We start from the raw sequence: 8,319 nt of genomic DNA, 5'->3' as shown, positions 1-8,319 counted from the left end.
TCTTTTACTATTTCTCAGGCCCCCTCATAGATAGGATCGATCTGCTGTTCGAAAACCACCTATTTTTTTACGGTTAAGAGGTAAAACTAGTTCATGCACTCGAATCTAGTACTACTTGGTTCAAACAAGGAAGAAAGGGGGTGGGGGTGGGGGAAGATTTGTTACCTGAATCTAGGACTTGGTCGAAAGAGGAAATAATGGGGGCAAAAAGTTGCAGAGACTGGCTATCCAACTGGTCTCTAGGTCTAATAGGGAAATAAAGGGAAACATAGTACAAACTCAATATAAACCCGATCTATTGGTAGAAAAAGGAAAGAAAGTGGGGACTGGGGGACAAGTCAATAGAGTAAGTCCAGCACTAGATTTGCTAGCCTCACATAGTATAAGGTGGCTGTACCGAACAAAAATGGGACCAACCCAGATATCCTGTTATGATGTTTGTTGCCCCGAGCAACTCTTATGTAATGCCACTGGTAAAATGTAGCAGTCGCACTGTTAAAAGTAAGGACACGTTAAACCAATGTTGTTTTCAATGTAATGCCTCCAGTATTATGAATCAATGGCACTTTTTTACATGTCCTGCTAAATTTCCCATTAAGATAACTTGGTTCTTTTCGTTAGAAATGCAACTGTCCTGGTCCGCCTACTCTCCCGTGCCCAAAGTAATGTCGTATTTAACGGTTGTCATAGTTAACCCTAATGCCCACACTAATATCTAGCAATGCCACTACTTTAGAAATTGCTACTGTCCTTGTAGGATTGCCATTCAGATAAGGAACATGCTTCTTTTCAATTGATGCATGTTTCATCACTTGTTAGTCACCCTCCTTTCCACCTTTTTTGTGCAAACAGAGATATACATTTCACGCTTGATCTTAGTTGAACTGCACAAATGATATCCAAATTATAGTTGAACATTCCAAGAGCTTCACAACCAACCTTGATGTTGCTCAATTTTATTGCAACCAATGAAGAAGAAGCTCTATGGGTTTGGTTTTCTGATGGAAATGGAACCGGGGTTGGAGCCCTTTTCTTAAAAAATGAAGAAGAAGTTGCTAGCTCACATGACATTGCTTCATTTTAGGTGAACTGCACCAAAATGTCCCATGAATTGAATCATCCATGTTGGTGACTGAAAGAGCCAGCTTCAGCATCCCAGTCTAAGCACCCCCGGCCTCCATCCTTGCGACGCACGGTACACCTCGTTTGCCACCTGCTCAACCCTAGTGTCACTGATAAAATGAAGTAATAATACAGTTAAAATAGAGCGAGTGTCCTCTATATCATTTCATTTCCAATGTAGACAAAGAAAGTGCTTCTCTTTGTTAATGTATGTTTCATCAACTAGCCCCATTGTTAATGTTTAAGCGTCTCTACAAACTGGGGTGCTTAATTTTAGTTGATCCGTAAAAAAATAGAGATTTGAATGTCTCAAGGCACCTCCTTGTACAACCGATGTACACTGATGTTCATCACTGGCAGAAGGTGTATCTGGGAGACTTGGGATGATTTCCAGTATGAGGCATACCGTATGAGGTGTCGTAGGGCCCATCTCACCCTCGTAGCATGGCATACTATGATACTATCACAATATTTTCTTCTATTTATTTTGTGTGCTTCATCAACTAGTGCCACTATAATGTAATCACACTTTTTCATTATCTATGCAAACAGGGTTATTCACCTGCATTTTGGTGGAACTGCACAAATGTATGTATGGAACCGGCATATATGCAGAGTGCAAGGCGTGCCAAGTAAAAATTACCGACACCAACCATGCTGCATGCACGCATTGGCATCCACCACCACCAGTGGGATGTGTGGCGCTCTCTGTGGACGGATCTTTCTCGGCAGCAAATCCTCTAACCAAATACTAGTAGCTTAAGTTTTCTAGTGAGTACTCTTTTCTGAAAGAAGCACAGTCTATTTTTCTTTATTTGTACAATGTGTCACAACTTTGACCCAAAGGTCCAGAGCTATTTTGGGGTGATTGGCGTAGTACTCGGAGACTGATTATAAGCATGATTTTCATTAGCGGTCACACTGATTGTAAGCGTGAGCAGGTGGAAGATTAGGTTAGTGCAAAGCTTACCTTAAACCCTACCACCACCGTTTAAACGAGGCGAGCATCGAGGGAACCGCGGATAACGACGGGGAAGCGACATCGCGCCATCCGGCCTCCTCTTGTGGTGGGAGAACGAATACTCCTGTGGCTCCGGCTGGCTCTGCACCCTCACGAACGGCACACCATACTCGATTGATTCGTTATCCTCTTGGTGCTCGACCTTCGACCTGTATGCCCACCACCTCCGCCTGACTGTCGCCTCGGGCGAATCTATCTACTCCATCGCCCATAGGAGATACTCGATGAACTCAGAGGACTGCGGCGTGACTGTCACCGAGGAGTACATGTACATCGCCGCCCTCATCGCCGCCGTCTCACTCTTTCGCATACATTGCCACATGGCCCTCACCATCCTAGAAATCTCCCACTCATTATCAAACCAAGTAAGGATCTCCTTCAACCTAGCTAACTTTGCCTGGTCGCCGCCGGCGATCTACCTGATTCGCTGTTGCATCCTCTCCATAGGTGTCCTTCTAAGTGGTCCGGTGCTAGCTTTGGAAGATGGGAGGAGAGACAGTGGTTTTGCAATAGAGAAGAGGGAGAGGCGATACAATGGTTTTGGAATGGAGATGATGGAGAGGAGAGGAGGTGGTTTTGCAATGGAGAAGATCAGAAGAGGGAGAGGCGAGACGGTGGTTTTGGAATGGAGATGATAGAGAGGAGAGGAGGTGGTTTTGCAATGGAGAAGAGGAGAGGAGCGTGCGGCAGCGATTTAGGATTGGACGAGAGGGCCGGCGCGCTGTGACTGGATCAAAGTCAAAATCAATTTACCCTTCAATTAAGAAAGCGACCCCACATTAACTAGTCTCCCTTTTATTTTGGGTCATAATTGGCCATGATTTTCGCACATAAAATATATGTTATACGTTGCAAAAATAATATAATTTGAAATTACATTCAGATATGAACCAAATGATACAATTTTTGGTGACATGCATTCACATTTTGCTTGTCAAATACAGTACATGGTCAAACTTTGACCCAAAATATGAAAAACAACAAAAAATACTTCCAAGACCAAAGCCGCTCTTCCGCTCTTCTCCTCTTAAGCCACCGCCGCTCCTCTCCTGTTCCAATCTAAATCCAGCGCCGCTCCTCTCCTCTTCCATTTCAAAACCATCGCCCCTCCTCTACTGTTCCAGTCCAAAACCAGCGTCGCTCCTCTCCCGTTCTAATCCAAAACCAGCGCTGATCCTCTCCTCTTCCATTCAAAAACCACCGTCGGCGAGTGAAGGTGCTGTGGAGAAGTAGATCGATGGAGGAGTACAAACGATACATGAGGATCACAGACGGCGACCCTGTGAAGCTAGCTAGGATGTTGGAGATACAGTCTTGGTTTGACAACAAGGACCAACTAGCGGCGACGGCGACATCCATGGCCAAATATCTGCAATACAGTGAAAAGGCGGCGATACTCTCGGAGGGAGTCGCGTGGGAGTACATAGAGCTGCTCCTCTGGGCCATGGAGCAAATAGATTCACTGAATCCGGTCGTGAGGGAGCGGTGGTGGGAGTATCGATCCCAGATGGAACATCCATCAGAGATTTAAGGATCGAGCATCTACAGGGTGCCGTTTGTGAGGGTGTCCTGCCAGAGCAAGCCGGTGGAGTCTTCATCGACCGAACCTAACTGCAAGAGTAGAAAAGTAGTTGGCTCGACGATGCTTCCCCGCCATCCTCTCCCTCGCCGTTCACATCGTCTCACGGGGCGGCTGTCTGCCGTCGAGGAATAGGAGGGGACTGCCCCCTCAGACCAATAGTCGGGCAGGTTGTGAGTTGTCAGGAGGAGCTTAGGGTTTTCAGTATTTGCAAGTTGTGAATTGTGTTTTGTGTTGTGTATTTTGAGAGTACTTTCAGATATGAATGTCTTTTGAATTTCAGATTTGCAGTATTGAGCATATGAAATATTTTATGAATTCTAGAGATCTATTTTTAGCACTTCAAAAACGTAGTTTCATAGGAGTATAAAAGTGCAGACAATGTGATTCTCAGAGAAGAAACTGCAAGTTTCAGTTTCAATAAGAAACTGCAAGTTCAGTTTCAGATAAGAAACTGCAACTTTCAGAGGCAGAGCATTTATATTAACACGGCCTTTTCAAATAGGGTTAACATCATGTTGGAAGTTTTATTCATGGTCGAAAATGGAACTACCAGCCAGTTAACATCATGCCGATCAACATTCATGCATAGCACATCTTCATATGATGCACAGTCAAAAAGATATGCTATTTTCAAAATGCCCACACAATGTCGAGTGTGCGAAACACAGATAAAATGAGGTACGAAGTTTTGGCAAGTGTTGGACGTGGTGTGCGTGGATGACAATGGGGACCCACATGTAAATAAAGGCAGAGGCAAAAAATTTGGAGATATTTTCCCTACACAGGTGGAATCAAACCCGGGCGGAACAGCTGTCGGGTAGTGTCACTTGGCCACTAGGCTAGTTCAGTAGTTTTGTTAATAATAAGGCACTTCCTCAGGTGGTCGGATCCCCTCCTACGCCTTTGCGCGCTCGCCGCGACGCTGTTGTCTGCCATTGTGAACATGCTAAACAAACGAGAGGAATCTAGAGAGGACTGTACGTGGAGAGGCGGACAGTCGGGACCCACTAGGTCTATGGCCATACGCAAGCAAGTGCCTCATCGAAGAAATACTTCCTCCTAATGCTATACTGACATTGGGGCCCACGGGTTTGTCAACATAGTTACATTTTTTTAGGTGCTTCAACGTAGTTAGTATAGGAGATAAATTCACAACGAAGCCGGGGAGCTGGCAGGTATCATTTATTATCACTGGGGCAGCAAGTATCAGCTGGGTTTTGGGCTGCCCTGTCTAGGCTTTCTTTTTTAACATGTGCAACCCACCACCTCGGATGGGAAGTCCATAGGCTTATTTGTATTTTCTTGAGGGTCGTCATGTATCGACCGGCCTATGGACCTCCCATCTGAGGTTTTATTTTTCCTGAAACATCGGCAGCCCAATTTATGTATTCTTTTTTAAGAAAACGCAGAGGTCTATTTCTATTTTTCTATACAAGAATAGGAACGCCGAGTCCAACTTATGTTTCCCTCCTAACTATATTATATATATATATATATATATATATATATATATATATATATATACATTATTTTATATGTTATTATATATTATTTTTATTGTCATCATATATTTAACAGATACTTACATATGTAAGAAAACAATATCCCACATCTTATTAACTTATAAAAATAATTTTTTAACAATAAAATCATGGATTGTTTTGGCACGAAAATCCTAGTGATTGTGTACAAAAGATTGGTAAGATTTAAGGACGAATTTAATAATATCACTTATTATTTAAATATATTTATAACAAAATGCTCAACCCCTTTTTATTTTTTGATAACATTGCTGGCCCAACCCAACATTATAATTAGAATCAACCCAGCAAAATCGTGTATTTCGAGAAAGTGCAAATGGCCTGTAATTTTTAGGAAAAAAATAAATGGGCCGCATGGACGCTACATTATTTGTTCACCCAGCCCAGCTAATGGACTGTAATTCAAAAAAAAGATCAAATTGACTGTAAATTCTACCGCGCAAAAAAAAGACCGTAAATTCTGAAAAAATGGGTTGAATATGTGCCACATTTTTGGAGGCTGAAATGTGGGCCAATAGGTCGAAGCCAACGCAAGTCGTTGTCAATTTAGTCAACAAATGATTCTGACATGTTAGCCGTTGGATTTACATCCAACGACCGACATCCATCTTCAAACTCTCGTCTTCTTCCTCCAGCGCCGCCAGGACCACCTCCCGCCTCCTCCTGCTAGCAGCTCTGCTTAGCACGCTTCGCTGTGAAGCGCTACTCTACTATTGGCCAGGCCATCCCTTCACCCCTCCACACCTCTTGTTCTTCTCCACCGACTGCCGAATCACACCGCACTAGAACCAGTTAACCCTCGTACACCTCTCCGTCTGTGACTCTACTCCCGCGTCTTCCCATCTCCGGCTCGTTGTTGTCCCGGGCCTCACCGTTGTCCACCACCTTGGATGCGCTCGGCGCGGCATGGTCAATGTGGTCCACGAACGACACCATCGGAAGTAGACTGTGCGTGGAGAGGCTGACAGCTGAGTCCACGGCCGCACACAAGTAAATGCCTCCTTATTATGCGCAAAATAATGATTCCTCCACCTAACATCTGGGACCCACCGGAAGGGCCTATGTATTTCACGAAAAAACATGCCCCCCGCTGACAGGTTGGACCCACCATCTATCTTCACACGCAAGGAAGTGCCTCCTTATTACGCACAAAAAATGAATACTCCCCCTGCCAGCTGGAACCCGGCATAGTGGGAGGCGGACTTGTGGGCCTACCAAGTTGACAGGGACGGAGGGCTTTGTCAACTTAGTTAATATGAATGATTCTAGCTCCTATTACCGTACGAAGTTCATCCAATGGCCGTAGTGCGTCTTCAACCTCTGGTATTCTTGCTCCAGCCGCCGAAACCAGCGCCGGTCGTGCCACGTGCTCCTGCCTCCCGTGGTCGGCTGTGATGCCGTGGAGGCCTCACCGTCCCCTACTACTCCCACCACTGGCTAGGCCATCCCTCTACTCACACACACCCCCTGTTATTACGCGGTGACGGCAGCCTCACACCGTAGCCGAACTAGTGAACCCTCGTACTCCTCTCCGCGTGGGCATCCACTGCCGCGTCTTCCCCGGCTCCGTGTCGTCCCCTTCCTAGGCCTCGCTGTCATCCACCGCCCTGGTGCTCTCGGCGCGGCATGGTCAACGTGGTCAAAGAACGACATCCACCAGACATGGACTGTACGTGGAGAGGCTGACAGCTGGGTCCACGACCGCAGCAAGGAAGTGCCTCCTTATTACACGCAAAATAATGATTCCTCCACCTGACAGCAGGGACCCACCGATTGGGCCACCGTATTTTGCGAAAAAAATGTTTCCCCTCTGACTGCTGGGACCCACCAGCTACATCTTCACACGCAAGGAAGTGCGCCCGGGCAAAAACATTGATTGGCCCCCCTGACTGTTGGGACCCACCAGCTAAATCTTCACACCCAAGGAAGTGCGTCTCGGCAAAAAAAAATGATTCGCCCCCCTGAGTGTTGGGACCCACCAGCTACATCTTCGCACGCAAGGAAGTGCCTGACAGTCGGGACCCACCTGGTCGAAGCATACGCAGCATTGTCATTCTGGTCGTGAACGTGTAGGTACATATTGGTCGATGTAGAGGCGCGCATGTGTCGTAGTAGAGGCGCACATGTGTCGTACTAGAGGCGCGCATGTAGCATGTACATGTACGTACAACAGCCAGGGTGCAAGAAAGTAAATACGGCCACGTACGTACATACGGGCGGGGTCTCGAACACCTACTCGCGCATACGTACGACTAGGGCTCGTGTACATGGCTGGGTCGGAACGGAGAAACAGTGTCGTCGTCGTGTTCATGGGGAGCCAACCGGCTGGGTTGGAACGGAATGCGTCGTCGTGTTCATCGGGAGGGCTTGGACGAAACAGGCGATGGAAACGAGGCCCAGCGTACCGCAGAACGGAGGAAACAACCTTGTGTTCGACCGGCCACGTTCGAAACAGGATCCTGTTCATTGGGAGGGGCCTGGCGTACTGCAAAATGGAGGAAACGGACTTGTGTTGGACCTCCTACGGTCGAAACGGGGTCCTGTTGATCGGGAGGGGTGTGGCGTACCGCAAAACAGACGAAACGGACTTGTGTTGGAGCGCTACGGTCGAAATGGGGGTCCTGTTCATCGAGAGGGGTGTGGCGTACCGCAGAACGAGACTCCACAGGGTACTGTTCATCTCCACCGTCGACCTCCTCCATCCTCCACGGGCCACTATTCATCCACCGTCAACCTCCTCCAGCCTCCACGGGCCACTATTCATCCACCGTCGACCTCCTCCAGCCTCCACCTACGACTATTCATCCACGGGCTCATGTTCATCCAGCCTCCACCACGCGCTACTCCACCGGCTACTGTTCAACCACCCCTCTCCACGGGCTCCTGTTCAACCACCCCTCCACGGGCTACTGTTCATCCACCCCTCCACCGTCTACTGTTCATCCAGCCCTCCACGGGGTCATCCTGTTCATCCAGCCCTCCACGGGGTCCTATTCATCCAGCCCCAACCGGCTCGATCGATCGTGGTCATGTTCATCCAGAGGCAACACCAC

Source organism: Triticum dicoccoides, chromosome 4B (genome assembly GCF_002162155.2).
Source record: "Triticum dicoccoides isolate Atlit2015 ecotype Zavitan chromosome 4B, WEW_v2.0, whole genome shotgun sequence".
NCBI classification, from domain to species: domain Eukaryota; kingdom Viridiplantae; phylum Streptophyta; class Magnoliopsida; order Poales; family Poaceae; genus Triticum; species Triticum dicoccoides.
Note: the sequence above shows the minus strand (reverse complement) of the source record.